This window comes from Arachis stenosperma, chromosome 6, assembly GCF_014773155.1.
Source record: "Arachis stenosperma cultivar V10309 chromosome 6, arast.V10309.gnm1.PFL2, whole genome shotgun sequence".
Lineage (NCBI taxonomy): Eukaryota > Viridiplantae > Streptophyta > Magnoliopsida > Fabales > Fabaceae > Arachis > Arachis stenosperma.
Window position 1 is genome coordinate 14186787 of NC_080382.1, and position 15666 is coordinate 14202452.

The window sequence follows — 15666 nt, forward strand, 5'->3', positions numbered from 1 at the left end:
ATGAAGGCATGCCCACGTGGCTATCATGTGACACTGTGGTCGTGGGTTTATATATATATATTATTATTAGTGTCATTTGTCATTATATTTGTCAGAGTTTTAATCCGATTTTGCTTTGAATAATAATTGATTGTATATTATATTCAAACATTTTCTAAAGTTAGATTCGGCAATGAAAAGAAATTGATGCTGGATATGTATGGATGGGGGGTTACAGAATAACGGCTGATGAAAAGGAATATACTTTAAATTAATTCAAGTCGATATTTTATTTATTTTTAATTAATATATTCCTCATCATATATATAATTATCTTCAAATATTGCTTATTTTACAATAATCTATATATGAAGAAATTAACATGCACTTCTTAGTTGCAAATTTACAATCATTTGACTCATTATTGATATATATAGGGTATTTGCAGTGACGTTTGTATCGATTTTGAGCCAAAAATTTATTCAATTCGAACATTAATTTTATTTGCGGTGCAGTTTGGATTGAATTTTTAATTTTGTAAATTAAAAAAATTAAATATATATAATAAGTTTTAATATCAAATTTTAAATAATTAACAATGACATAATAAATTTTAACAATATCTTAAAAAGCCAACGATAACATAATAATAGAAATAAAATTATAGGTTAGTCAAAATAAATAAATAAATAATATTTTAAACATAAAATATTTATTAAATAATAATAATACATGAATAATAGAAAAATGTATAACAAATTGAACAAGTTATAAGTATAACTGTAAATATAATAATAAAATAATAATATTATAGTACATTGTACAATTTAGATTGAATTGGATCGGTTATGAACAATAGATTCGAAATCCGATCCAATCCAACGGTTTGCAAAAAATAGAATCCAATTAAATCCGAATTAGTGTGGTTTTAATCGATTTTCGATTTGGATTAGATTGGATGAATTATTTAATTTGGATCGGTTTGAATTTGAACACCCCTAAATATATATACTTCATTATTTTGTATTTGTTTTATAAACTTTTGTTGTCATCTATAATTATATAATATAACATGAGCATTTTTTTTCTCTTATACATGTTGAAATTTACACAGGCATAAATATAATATAGTAATAACATATAATTTATTACTTAATTATTTATTATACAGATGTCTCAACATTAATTAAACTAATTATATGATAAATAATTATCAGCTGTTTCCTAATTTAGTTTATTTTCTTTTATGTATGTCAACTATAACATATATACGACTCCGTGGTTTCAAATAACATAACATATAAAAAATTTAGAAATATTTGATAACAAAAAAATATTAGTTAAAAACTGTCAAAATTTTTATTTTTTATTTTATTTAATGTATCTTATAATAAATAAATATTAAATAAAATAAGTTTAGACTATTTTGACAAATTATTTTTTGCTTCTTCATGATTATCGTAAAAAATTTAACTACTAAATTATTAGCTCAACTGTTTTCATTTTATTATTGTTGCACCATATCAAAATTTTCAAAATCCATCACTATTTATACACAGTTTTATTTTTGTTTTTATTTGCTAAATATACGAACTCGTCAACACTTGCCCACTTGAGTATCACGTGCAGGTCACGTGGGCGACAATAAAATAATAGGACTTTGAGTTGACTTCCAAATAGAACTTCCAATGTTCTTGTTCATCATTCCTTTGAGTCAATAAAAACAATAAATTCACATGATGAAACAATGTCAAGTAGTTCCTTCAAATTCAAATTAATAATGGCTAAGAATTCTAGAAAGACCTTCAAAACTTTGCCAACCTTCAGCCTCACCCACTAATTAAACAATTATAACTTAATTCAACTTTAATTTGGGATTAATGTCAATTCTCATGGAAAATTAACTTCTGAGTAGTCAATATTTACTAACATTTTTTATTATAAAATTATTTGTTTAATCCTCATCACTTTTGTGAGAATTTAATATTTAAAATTATAATTTAGAATTAAAAAAATATAGAGAATTAATTTTTAGGTAGTCAATATTAGTTATTTTTTATTTTTTAATTCTAAATTTTTTTTCTTAAATTATGGTTTATAATTTATAATTTAAAATTTAAAATAAAAGATTTATTATTTATTGTATAAAATTTAAAATAAAGCACATGCTAATTACTCAAGTATAACACATAAAACCACATAAGAATATAAGATCCTTATATATTTTCTCTTTCTCACATGGGTTAATTCAACCTATAACATAGGATTAGGATAGGAGCCATGCTTAATTAGAGAGGTCCAGGTTGGTACAAATAAACTAATTAAGAGTTTTGAAATGAGAAACTAATAGTACACTAATTAAAGAGTTGAATCACATTTTATAATTTAGGTTCCAGCCACCCCTAATTAACAGGGGAAGAGTGAGAAACACGTTATATATAAAATAGGGGGAAGTATATTTTTTGTTTTTAATATTTATGATTTTTTAAAAATATTTTTAATATTTAATTTTATTTTTAATGTTTTTTATTTATTTAATTTTATTTTTAGCATTTTTTATTTGTGCTAAAATTATTTCTAAAAATTTTTTATTTTGTTTCTAGCATTTTATATAAATTTAATCTACCGAAGTAATTTTAATACAAATAAAAAATATTAAAGACAAAATTAAATACAACTAAATATTAGAATATTTAAAACAAAATCGTAAATATTAGAATAAATAGTTTCTGATGATATTAACAATTGGTGAATAGTTTAAAGTTTAAACACTAAATCTCAATAATAAAAAGGATAAAATAAATAAAAAATAAATTATAATCATAATTTATATAAGTAGGGTATATTATTTTTGGTATACAAGTATGTATATTTTTCTATACCTTGGACTATCTTAAAAGTAAAGTTTTGGTCAAGGACATGAATAATGTACTGTGTCGGCAAGTTCTTGTCCTTGCATAAATGTCATTTATTATTATTGGCATATAGCTTAAGGTCCACAACATATATATATATATATATATATATATAATTTGATTTATAATTTCTCAAAAAAATAAAAAATAAAAATGGGTCACCCCAAATTGATTTAACCAATTTATTATCCCACTTTAAGTATATATAATATTAATAAATATATCACTAGCTATATACACTAAAACTAACAATTTATTTAAAATTTATTTTTCATCTTAGTATTTATTCTTTAATTCTTTAGTTAAACTTAAAATTTACATAAATATTAATTTATTATTATACAAAATTTGTTTTTTTTTATGGGTTTTTTTTTGTTAATTTTTTAATCATAACTCATAAATTTAATAATAACAATACAAAAAAAAAAAGACAAAAAAAATTGTGGTCTAGACTGACCCACAAAACTGTAGACCAACGCAGTACGGACACAAAGTTCTCTCAAAACAGTCTATGTATATTGCAAACTAGTCCGATTCGATTTGTTAATATTCAACCTATTGTGATCTCAACTAAATAGACCGAATTAACCCTTACATATCCACCTCTATAATTATGACAGCTCTGTAATATAATATAAACACTGGTCATAGCACTAACTTAGCAATATTTTTGTCTAGAGATAGTAATGCACTTATTAATTCTCTACATACATAATTCTTTTTACGGTAATGCTAGAAAAAAAATAAAATTTATCGTATTTAATATTTATTAATTAATATAATAATTAATAAATATTAAAAAAATAAGTTCTAATTATTATGGTTAATATTTTTTGTTATCAAATATTTTTGTTCTTTTCACTTCTTTTTCCCTTTAATTAATTTTTCATCAACTTATATATACAGTTATGATTTATGAATGCAGTAAAGTTTTATGTGATAAATAAAGTAAAATATTGAAGAAATAAATCTTTGAGTATAAAAGCTTCAAGTCATTAAAAAAATAAATGTCTACAATGGAAAGATTAAATTATGGATATCAACAAGAGGGTAAAAGAGAGATTTCCAAAGTTTTGGTAGATTAAATAAACTACGATGTAAATTGAAACCTCAAGTCAATACCAAACCAAGCATTAGTATTTAGTAGCTATAGTAGTAATGCATGTAACAAATTAAACTTACTTTGATCACTTGAAAGATATAATATAATTAATTTCCACTTGACTGGTGGAAAAAATTATATTATAAATATGTACTAATCCATAATGACTTGAATTGTTGTATGTAATCATTTTATTTTTTTAATTATGGGAAACAATATTTGTACATAATATTTTTGTATTTTCTATTTTACTCAAAATTTTCATTTTGTCTTTCAAATTCAAAATATTTTAGTTTTTTTTGTATTTTTAAATTCTTTAATTTTAATTTTAATTATCTTTCCATTAAAATTGTCAATAATCAATACTAATGTGAACTACTTACGACTATGAACTAGTCAACAATGAATAAATATATATAAAAAAAGTAGATATTTGGAAAAATTTTGTTATTTTGATCAACTGTTAACTTTTGATAATTAAGTTAAATGATAAATTAAAACAAATTGGAAGCAAAATTTGAACATTTTAAATTTTTTAGTGCAGAAATTAAAAAAATTTAAATAAATGTTGGAAATATTAAATATATACTTTTCTCTCAATTATATGTCCATTATTTCTTCTTATTGACTTTGGATCCTTCAGTAAAGATAGCTGAATCTAAATCACTAATTAAAGTGGAGTAACTAATTTGAATGGCCTATCTAATAATCTATAATATTATAGTATAGTGAACTAGCATAATGAACAATAACACAGAGAGTTAGATTTAGTCATCGTTTAATAAAGCTTTTTGAAAAATTATTTGTACTTTTCAAAAATATAAATATCTCTTTTTATATTTGATAAATTAAAAAATTTATGTATTTATATTTATAATTTTTGAAAGTTAGGAGAGTTTTTAAAAATATGTATAAATTTTTTTAAGATAGTTTGTACTTATCAAAATTAAAAAATCTAATATAATTTTATACGTTAATTAATATTTAAATTTAATAATGATATTAATGTCGATTATAATATTTTAAATTTTAAAAATTATTTTATTAAATATATTTATTAATTTATTATTATTTATATTTTTTAAAAATTATTTTTAATTTAATTTATCAAATATAAATGTTATAATTTTTTAAAAATATTTTATCAAACTAAACCTTAGGTAAATAGACTAAGATATAAGAGATGAACATGTACCTACCTACCACCACACATATACATTTTACTAATAAATAATTTATTATTTTAATTTTAATAATTAATGTTATGGATCCAGCTCACGGATCCCTGACCCGAGGTAAAACCCTGAACTCGACTACCCAGATCCGGACAGTCGAAACTCTCTAGAAAGCTCGGAACCGGCCCACTAGAACTCCTAACCAACTTTCGAATTCAAACGTCCTTATCTTAGCCAAAGAAGATAAGATACGATAGCCACCATCACCTATAAATAGAGGACTCAGGTCTCTTCAGGTATTCATTCATTCCTCACACCTTATACCTCTCAGATCCATTCTGACTTGAGCGTCGGAGTGTTTTTGCAGGTACCTCCCCCCATCGCTCCAGTCAGCTAATCCGGCATCCGCCTCGATCTGCGAGTTCCCGATCCATCTCTCAACCCGTACCAGAGACCTCTTGTACATTGGCACCGTCTGTGGGAAACTCGCGCCGGCCAAACCGGAATGGGGGACATGCCGGAGGAAACCTCCCTAAACCAAGATAACTCTCGAACTAAGAACCCGACCCCCGAACACCAGGAGGTCACGAATCGTGGAAGGATATCAAGCACCATCCACCACGCCACTCCAGCTCAGAATAAAGAAAACGAACACTTTGTCGCAGAACCACGACACCCCGAAAACACCGGGGAAAAAGCGGCACAAATAATCCAAGATCTCTGCCTTCGAGTACAAGAACTCGAAGGCAAAGTAGCCACCGGGGAAAAGCACAACGCCGAATACGGAATTCACGCGACTTCCAGATCAAAATCTCATCGCGGCCGATCGCTGACCCGACAACACGACCAAAGAGGCAATCATAGCACCTCACGCGGCCCCAGACGTGAAAAATCGCCAGAACGGCGACACAGTAAAAGGTACAACCGCAGCACTTCCCGAGACCTAAGTCACCAACACGACTCGGACGAAGACCGACGATACCGAGAAATCAAGCGCACGAGAAACGAACACACGATCATGGGAGCCACTCCCTTCACAGAAAGGATCTTAAAAGCAAAACTCCCTAAAGGATTCGACAAACCCACAGACATGAAGTATGATGGAACCAAAGACCCCCAGGAACACCTAACGGCCTTCGAGGTCAGGATGAACCTAGAAGGGGCGGCCGATGCAGTCCGATGCAGAGCTTTCCCGGTAACCCTAGCCGAACCAGTAATCAAATGGTTCAACGCCCTCCCCAATGGATCCATAACCAGTTTCCACGACATTTCACGGAAATTCATGGCCCAATTTACAACCAGAATCACCAAGGCTAAACACCCTATCAGCCTACTAGGGGTCACACAGAAACAGGATTAATCCACACGAAAATACCTCGACCGCTTCAACGATGAATGCCTAACGGTTGACGGACTCACGGATTCCGTCGCAAGCCTTTGTTTAACCAACGGACACATGAACGAAGATTTCCGCAAACACCTCACCACCAAACCGGTATGGACCATGCACGAGATCCAGAACATCGCCAGAGACTACATAAATGACGAGGAGGTCAACCAGGTCGTCGCCGCCAACAAACGGCAACACCCAACACGGCAACCCGACATCCCGCCACAACCCGATATCCAGAGAAAACCAGACGGACCAACCCAAACAAACAAACACAAACCGACCACCCAGGATTGGCAAATTCTCTAATTACACACCCCTGACAGCCCCAATTATCGAGATATACCACCAGATAGCAGATCGAGACATTATGCCAAAAGCCCGACAACTCAAAGAAAGAACGGGCGGCAACAAAACCCTTTACTACGACTACCACCGACGTTATGGGCACAGGACACAAGACTGTTTCGACATCAAAGATGCCCTCGAACAAGCCATAAGAGACGGCAAGCTCCCAGAGTTCGTCAAAATCATCAGAGAACCAAAACACGCAGAGAGAGACAGGTCGCCTGAAAGAGAAGGACGCAATCCGAGAACGCAAAAAAACCTCCCAGGGAAAGTCCAGAAGACGACCTGACCATAATAGTAAATATTATCACAGGAAAAGATGTATCAGGCAAATCAAAATCAACACTAAAAAAGGACCTCAAAGTCTTGGCCGTCAGAGATCATGCCCCAACTACCACTACCGACAAAACGATAACCTTCCTACTCAAGGACTGCCAGCACGGCACCTCGGCCGAAGACGCACCTTTCGTCATCTCGGCAAGAATTGGAACGGGACTAGTTTAGAGAATACTGGTGGACACCGGTGCAGACTCCAACATCCTCTTCTGAGGAGCCTTTGACAAGCTCGGGCTCCACAACGAAAATCTCCAAACACACCGCAACGACGTCACAGGACTCGGGGACAACTTCCTCAAACCGGACGGTTCCATCACCCTACCCCTCACCATAGGGACAGGCAACCACAGGAAGACAATTCTGTCTGAATTTGTGGTCCTAAAAGATTCCACCGCCTACAACGTCATCCTCGGAAGAAAAACAATCAACGACCTCTATGCCATCATCTTTACCAAATACCTCCTTATGAAATTCATAACAGAAGACGGCTCCATCGATACTATCCATGGAAACCGCGAGGTCGCAGCAGAATGCGACAACACCAGCCTAGCTTTATGGAACAAGTCTCGCGACATGGTTGGGATATTCCTAGCCGACTTGGACGCCCGACAAGACGACCAGCCCAGGCCAGAACAGAAGGCGACATGGAAAAACTACAAGTAGGGCGAACCAAAGACGAATATACTTTCATCAACAGGAACCTCCCATACGACCTTAAAGAGGACCTTTCTCAATTCTTGAAACAAAACAGAGACTTGTTGCTTTCACACCATCCGACATGCCCGGGATAGACCCCGACCTAATGTCCCACTATCTAGCCGTAGATCTCAAAGCCAAACCCGTGGCACAAAGAAGACGAAAAATGTCCCAAGACTGGGCAGCCGAGGTCAAAAGGCAAGTAAAGGCCCTACTCGAAGAAAATTTCATCAGAGAACTACCCTACACAACGTGGTTGGCAAACGTCGTACTAGTAAAGAAGTCTAACGGGAAGTGACGAATGTGCGTCGATTACACAAACCTTAACAAAGCCTGTCCAAAAGACGCCTTCCCCCTACCCAACATCGATGGATTGGTAGACGCCGCATCCGGCCATCGATATCTCAGCTTTATGGACGCATACTCCGGCTATAATCAAATACCGATGCACCGACCCGACGAGGAAAAAACAGCGTTCATCACCCCTAACAGGACGTACTGCTACACAGACATGCCTTTCGGCCTAAAGAACGCCGGAGCAACCTACTAAAGGCTCGTCAATAAGATATTCCAGAATCTGTCCGGAACCAAATTAGAAGTCTACATAGACGACATGCTTGCCAAAACCGAATTCGGCGAACAACTCATCAGCGACCTCAAGCTCATAACGAACACCTTACGAAAGCACCGAATGCGACTCAACCCGACAAAATGCGCCTTCGGAATGGAGGCAAGAAAGTTCCTCGGCTTCATGATCACGCAACGCGGAGTCGAAGCTGACCCAGAGAAATGTCGCGCCATCCTCGACATGACAGTCCCAAAAAACCTCAACGACATCCAAAAGCTCGCCGGCCGGCTCACAGCGCTATCCCGCTTCCTCGGAGCATCGGCACAAAAAGCAATCCCCTTCTTCAAACTGATGAAGAAAGGAGCCCCTTTCAAATGGGAAGCAGAATGCGAAGAAGCTTTCCAACACTTCAAAAGAGTCCTAGCAGAACCACCAGTTCTCACCAAACCCCAAGTAGGGGAGACCCTCTATCTATACCTCTCCATAACGGAAGAGGCACTCGCAGCAGCACTCATCCGCGAAAATGAGCAAAAAGAACAAAAACCCATATACTTCATAAGCAAAGTCCTACAAGACGCAGAAACCCGCTACTCACGCCTAGAAAAACTCGGATTCGCGCTCCTCACGGCCTCCCAGCGCTTGTGACAATATTTTCAGGCCCATTCCGTAACAGTCCGAACCAACCAAGCAGTCAAACAGGTACTACAAAAACCCGACCTAGCGGAAAGAATGCTAGCATGGTCCATCGAGCTGTCCCAGTTCCAAATCAAGTTCAAACCCCGAGATGTAATCAAAGCACAAGCCATGGCCAATTTCATTGCCGAAATAACGCTGGGAAACCCCACCCCTGAGTCATGGAAGCTACACGTCGACGGCACATCAAACCTCACCTCTGGAGGCACCAGAGTCATACTCAAAAGTCAAAACGAACTTGTAGTCGAACAGTCAGTACGATACGAGTTCCCAGTTTTAAATAATCAAGCAAAATATGAAGCTCTCCTAGCCCTAGCTAAGGAAGTTGAAGCAAAAGTCCTGGAAGTAAATACCGATTCTCAGGTAGTCAGTTCTCAGATCAACGGAGACTACCAAACGCGAGATCCCCTACTCCAGCAATACATTGCCAAGGTAAACGAGCTGAAAGAAGGATTCAATCGCGTAACCATACGGCACGTTCCTAGATAACGAAATGCCAGGGCAGACCTCCTCTCTAAACTAGCCAGCACCAAACCAAGACACGGCAACAAGTCGCTAATTCAAGAAGTCGTTAAGTCGCCATCCATATCAAACACGACTAACACTTACCTAACACACTCTAGCCAAGAGTCATAGACCTACCCTATCCTAAAATACCTCCTCAACGGAACACTGCCAAAAGACCCCAAGGAAGAAAAACGGACAAAAAGGGAAGCTGCCAACTACACGGTCATCGCATGACAACTATACAAGCGTGGGTTCTCACAACCCTTTCTCAAATGCATCGATCCCGGGGACACGGAGTACATACTCTACGAAATCCACGAAGGCTGTTGCGGCCACCATATCGGGGGTAAATCCCTGGCTCAGAAAATCATCAGAACCGGATACTTCTGGCCCACGATCATCCGGGAATCCATACAGCTAGTAAAGAACTGCGACAAATGCCAAAAGCACGCCAACATCCACCAAGCCGCCCCGCACCAGTTCAGCATCATATCAGCAGAATGGTCGTTCGGTAACTGGGGAATCGACCTCGTCGGGCCCTTTCCTACGGCACCCGGTCAACTCCGGTATCTCATCGTCGCCATAGACTATTACACTAAATGGATCGAGGTCGAACCCCTGGCCTCCATCACGGCAACCCAATGCCGAAAATTCCTCTGGCGACAGATCATAACCTGGTTCGGAATCCCTGAGATCGTCATCTCGGACAACGAAACCCAGTTCACCGATAGAAAATTCAGAGAATTCCTAGAAGGGCTACACGTATCCCGCCGTTTCAGTTCGGTAGAACACCCCCAAACAAACGAGCAGGTAGAATCCGCATACAAAATAATCATCAAAGGGCTCAAGAAGCGGCTCGACGGGGCCAAGGGACTATGGGTCGACGAACTCGGATCAGTCTTATGGTCATATCAAACAACCCCCCAAACGACCACGGGGGAACCCCCTTTCGATTAACATACGGCGTAGAGGTTGTCATCCCGGTGGAGATAGGAGACCCAAGCCCAAGAAGAACGGTCGGAGGTAACGACGAGGAAGCTGAGCGAGACCTCATCAACGAAGAAAGAAGCATAGCCCACTTCAGAGAACTAGCCCTAAAGCAAAGAATCAGCCTAAGGTACAACCACAGCGTCATTCGACGAGAATTTACACCCGACGACCTCATCCTACGGGGAAACAACATCGGAACCCCGACCCCAGGAGAAGGGAAACTCACCCTAAATTGGGAAGGACCATATAGAATCAAAGCCACAATCGGAAAGGGAACGTACAAGCTCGAACGACTCAACGGCGATGAAATCCCAAGGACATGGAACGCTGCCAACTTACGACGCTACTACACTTAGACCGACCTCTTTGGGTCATCCCTTATCTTTCTAATGTTTTTTGGATCTTACTCATTTCCCTTCTTTACTAGCACTACATTCATTTTCCCCTTTTAAAAATAAAGTATTAATCACGGGTACTCTTTCCCGCCAGAAACGGAGGGTTTTAACGAGGCCCAATTAAGTTCAATTGTATTTTACCTTTTCCCCTTATTTTTTACCTCCCAAAACGGAATAGAGACACAGCCACAACACCGAGAACTGATCACCCTTGAGGCCTAACAAACGAATATCCCCAAACACTAAACGGCCTACCAAAGGTCCTAAGTCACGATGGCTTAAGCATATAACGGCTCAGAATAAAACAGGAAAGCCCAAACGGCCACACGAGTCATCAAAGAAAAGCGAGTTATAAACGGCCACAATGGCACAAATCAAAAAGTTCAAAACATACCAAATACACGGCCCACGGCCAACCAAATATCCAAAATAAAACCAAGTTTGAACAAACCAAAATAACAAGGTATAATAAAACTACTCAAGGTCAACAATTCGGCAATCACGGACGGTCTTGAAGGCCCCCATCACGAGCACGTCCACACCCGGGGCCAACACCAAAGCCTGAGCCCTCATCGTTTCCTCGGTAGCCACAATTGCACCCTTCGCATCAGCCAACAACTCCGCCTTCTCCTTCTTCAGAGCAGTAACTTTGGCCTTCAAAACCTCCACCTCACCAAGAAGCACGGCAGCCTGAGAACCCACATCGGAAGCCCGTTGCTGCTCCACACCCAGCTGAGAAAGAAGCGAAGTCTCCACCTCGAAAAGACAGAGGATCTCTGCCCCAGCTTCCTTGGAAGGCTTCAATGCCTTCTCTCTCGCTACCTCGGCAGATTCAAGCTGCTCTTTCAACTTAGCCACATCAGCTTAGGAGTGACGGAGCTTTTTGTCCAACAAACCGACCTGAGCCATCACGAGCTCAGCCTTCCGGACAATAACAGCAGATCGGAGAAGGGCGCGATACACCAACTTGGCTTGAAAAGAGACATCACAATCATCAAAAAATGGCTCTGTGCCAGGCATCAAGTACTGATCTATGAACCCCGAAGCGTCAAAACGTCGGTCCATCACGGTGGGAACAACACCCTTCTCCCCTAAGGTCTCACTACTAGGCTCCTCAGGTCTCTTCCTCTTCTGAGAGGCCTCGGCAGCCGTAACCACAACAACTTCCTCCTCAGGCGAGTTCACAGGACCATGTGAAACCCGAGCACCAACCCTCACCCCAGACGAAATCACCTCTTAGGAAACGGCTCGAGAATCCGCAGCAGGATTAGAGACATGGGTGACAGGAGATGCCGACGACCCCTCCTCCCGATCCATCGCCACCTTCAGCCGAGGCAGAGAAGTCAAACCACCAGCCATCTCAACTGAAAAAACCAAAGAAAAACACAAAGTTACAAAATCGGAAAACAACATGGAAACAAAAGAAAGAGACAGCCACACACCGATATACGTCCGACAGGCCACATGATCCCTCATGACGTCTTGAGGATTTAGCGGGCACTCCCCGAACAAATGCCACAGGACACTAGCAATGTCCTTATCCTCCGGAGACAAACCATCATAGGTGACCTTAGTCAAAACCGACGGCCCGGCACGGAAATTCCAATAGGTCGGAAACCGGCGCTCGCCCTCTAACGTTAACCAAAATAGATGATGCCCCCGGACAGGACGCACTTTAAAATACTCTCTCTAGAAACCATAAAAAGAATCTTCAAACAAACCAAAAATACGGCGATGAGGCTGGGCCCGGAACGACATATACCCTTTCTTATGCTTCCCCTCCTTGGTCGGAAGAGTACATAAGAAAAGGAAAAGGAAGACAGGAACGGAAACCGGAAGATCGAGGTACTGATACACAAGCTCAAAAGACCGAACGGCCGCCCAGCTATTCAGGTGAAGTTGAGACGACGCCACGGAACACCGACTCAATAGCTCCTGAACAAACGGCAAAAAAGGAAGTCGCACGCCGAGCTGAGTGAACATCGATTCATAAACCCACATTCAGTCCGGCACAGTGGGCGAATTGAGGTTCAGATAACAAACATGCTCATCGGCATCCGGGAGGGCAAGCTCATACTGCAGCTCCACTTCGCCGCCACCACAATTGCCCCCTGATCACGGAGCCTTTGAAGATCGGCCTCCGTCATCCGCGACGAAACACTCCACACATCGCTAGTCACCCAAGTATAGCAAGCGGGGACGCCCCTGGAGGGAGCTATCGGAGTACCCACACCCTCACTCCTCCGCCGATGCATACCTAAAACAGGGAGGAGCACCACCATCAGCCTACTAACCCTACGCAGAAGCAAGACTAAAAACCTACTGCCCACTATCAATCCAACACAGCGGTGCTCAGCCCCTTCAAAACACGAATACCACCACCCAAAACACAAAACGCAGTACAAAAAGAAAATAGCAGAACAACACATAGCAAATGCAAAACAACGAAATATCACAAAAATGAAAGCAAGAAAGAACAGAGGAATACCAACCTGATAATGCAAAAAATGGAGCATGGAAAATGAAGCTGAGAAGCAGAAACCCAACCTCGAAGAAACACACGCAACAGAGAGAAGGAGAAACTTCTTTAGAAGAAAGAACAAAAGAAAAATGAAAATAAACGAGGGAAGTAAGAAGGAAAGCCAAAACAGTTTCAAAAGGGGGCAGAAAGACGCAAATAACCCTGGATAATAAAAAGGCGCGTAGGGGCAATAAAGAAAAGACACCGAAAAAACGTCCCCTCACAATAAATGCCCCCTTGGAAAAAGAAACCAATAAAGCACGCCTCGAAAAACGCAACAAGCGCATTAGACACAGAAGAGTCGCGTCAGACCAAAACGGCCAGGGAAATCTTCGGCATAACCATAAAAACCGGGGCCCACACGCTGACTCCCCCTCAAAAGAATCAAACGACTACCCGAGAGGGACTGAAGGCCCCCAGGTCAAGACCGCATCTCTCGACGACAAACCGACCTAGCTCACGGTGGTCAAAACCGCATCTCCCAGCGACAGACCGACCTCGCTCGCTCTCCCGCTGCAGGGGCAACTGTTATGGATCCAGCCCACAGATCCCTGACCCGAGGTAAAACCCCGAACCCGGCTACCCGGGTCCGGACCGTCGAAACCCTCTAGAAGGCCCGGAACCGGCCCACTAGAACTCCTGACCAACTTTCAAATTCAAACGTCCTTATCTTAGCCAAAGAAGATAAGATACGCTAGCCACCATCACCTATAAATAGAGGACCCAGGTCCCTCCGGGTATTCATTCATTCCTCACACCTTATATTTCTCAGATCCATTCTAACTTGAGCGTCGGAGTGTCTTTGCAGGTACCTCCCCCCTATCGCTCCAGTCAGCTAATCCAGCATCCGCCTCGATCCGCGAATTCCCGATCCATCTCTCAACCCGTACCAGAGACCTCTTGTACAATTAATAATTTTGATACAGATAGATGCGTTGTGCCAAAGATCAAGACTCAAGAGTCACCTATGTGATGTTGTAGGTAGATTTTATGTTTTGGAATGCTAGAGGTATGTATCTAACTATCTATATATAATACTCCTCAACCACTTGTTTTTTAGCTCTCTTTATATTTAGATTTAATTATTCGGTTCGTTTTATAATTTTATTAAATTTATAATTAATTTTTTATATTTTTTAATTAGACATCTATACTTAATTTTTATTAAAATTAATTGAATATTTTTTATAAAAAATATGTAATTAAAGATCTAATGTGATTCTTAATTGTGAATATCTTCAATTTTTTTTAAAAAAAATATTCTATTAATTCTAATATTTTTTACACTATTAATAGTTTAATTATAAAATTATAAAAATATGTAAAAATTTAATTAAAAATATAAAAATCTAATTATAAATTTAATAAAATTATAATAACTATCACAATAATTAAGTCATATATATATATATATATATATATATATATATATATATATATATATATATATATTTGCATTACCATTCAATCAAATATTCTTACATATTTCTCATAAAATAATAAATGTAATTAATCGATAAAAAAAAAGAATTATACCATATATTAACATTCAAGCAAATAATAAGACTTATAAACAATTTTTTAATTGTTCTACTGGTGACCCCAACTTATACATACAGATTAGGGTTTTAGAAAAATAAAAACTAAAAGAGAAAAAAGAAGTAATTATTGATATGGTAATTTATGCAGGATAAGAAACGAATTGAAAAGCCAATTTTTTCTATTGTGTTTATATTCCCATTCACTTGATACTAAAATTTCTGCAGTTCTTTTTTAAATATACATTTTAAGCTGTGCCCTTTAATTTCTTCCTGCTATATTGAATATTTTATGACAAAATCATCTAATATAAATGAAATGGTGGTTTATCCTTATCTGAAACTGCTTTAAAAAAGTTTTAAATCCTCCCAGGCTTTTTGTTTGTTGCTTTGTTGTTCTAATGTGCAGAAAATTTATATGTTCAAATGGATGGATGCAACTAATTTTGGTCAGAAAAATTATACTATATGGAATCACAACTATTTAAGCATAATTATTTTGCTTTTATTTTA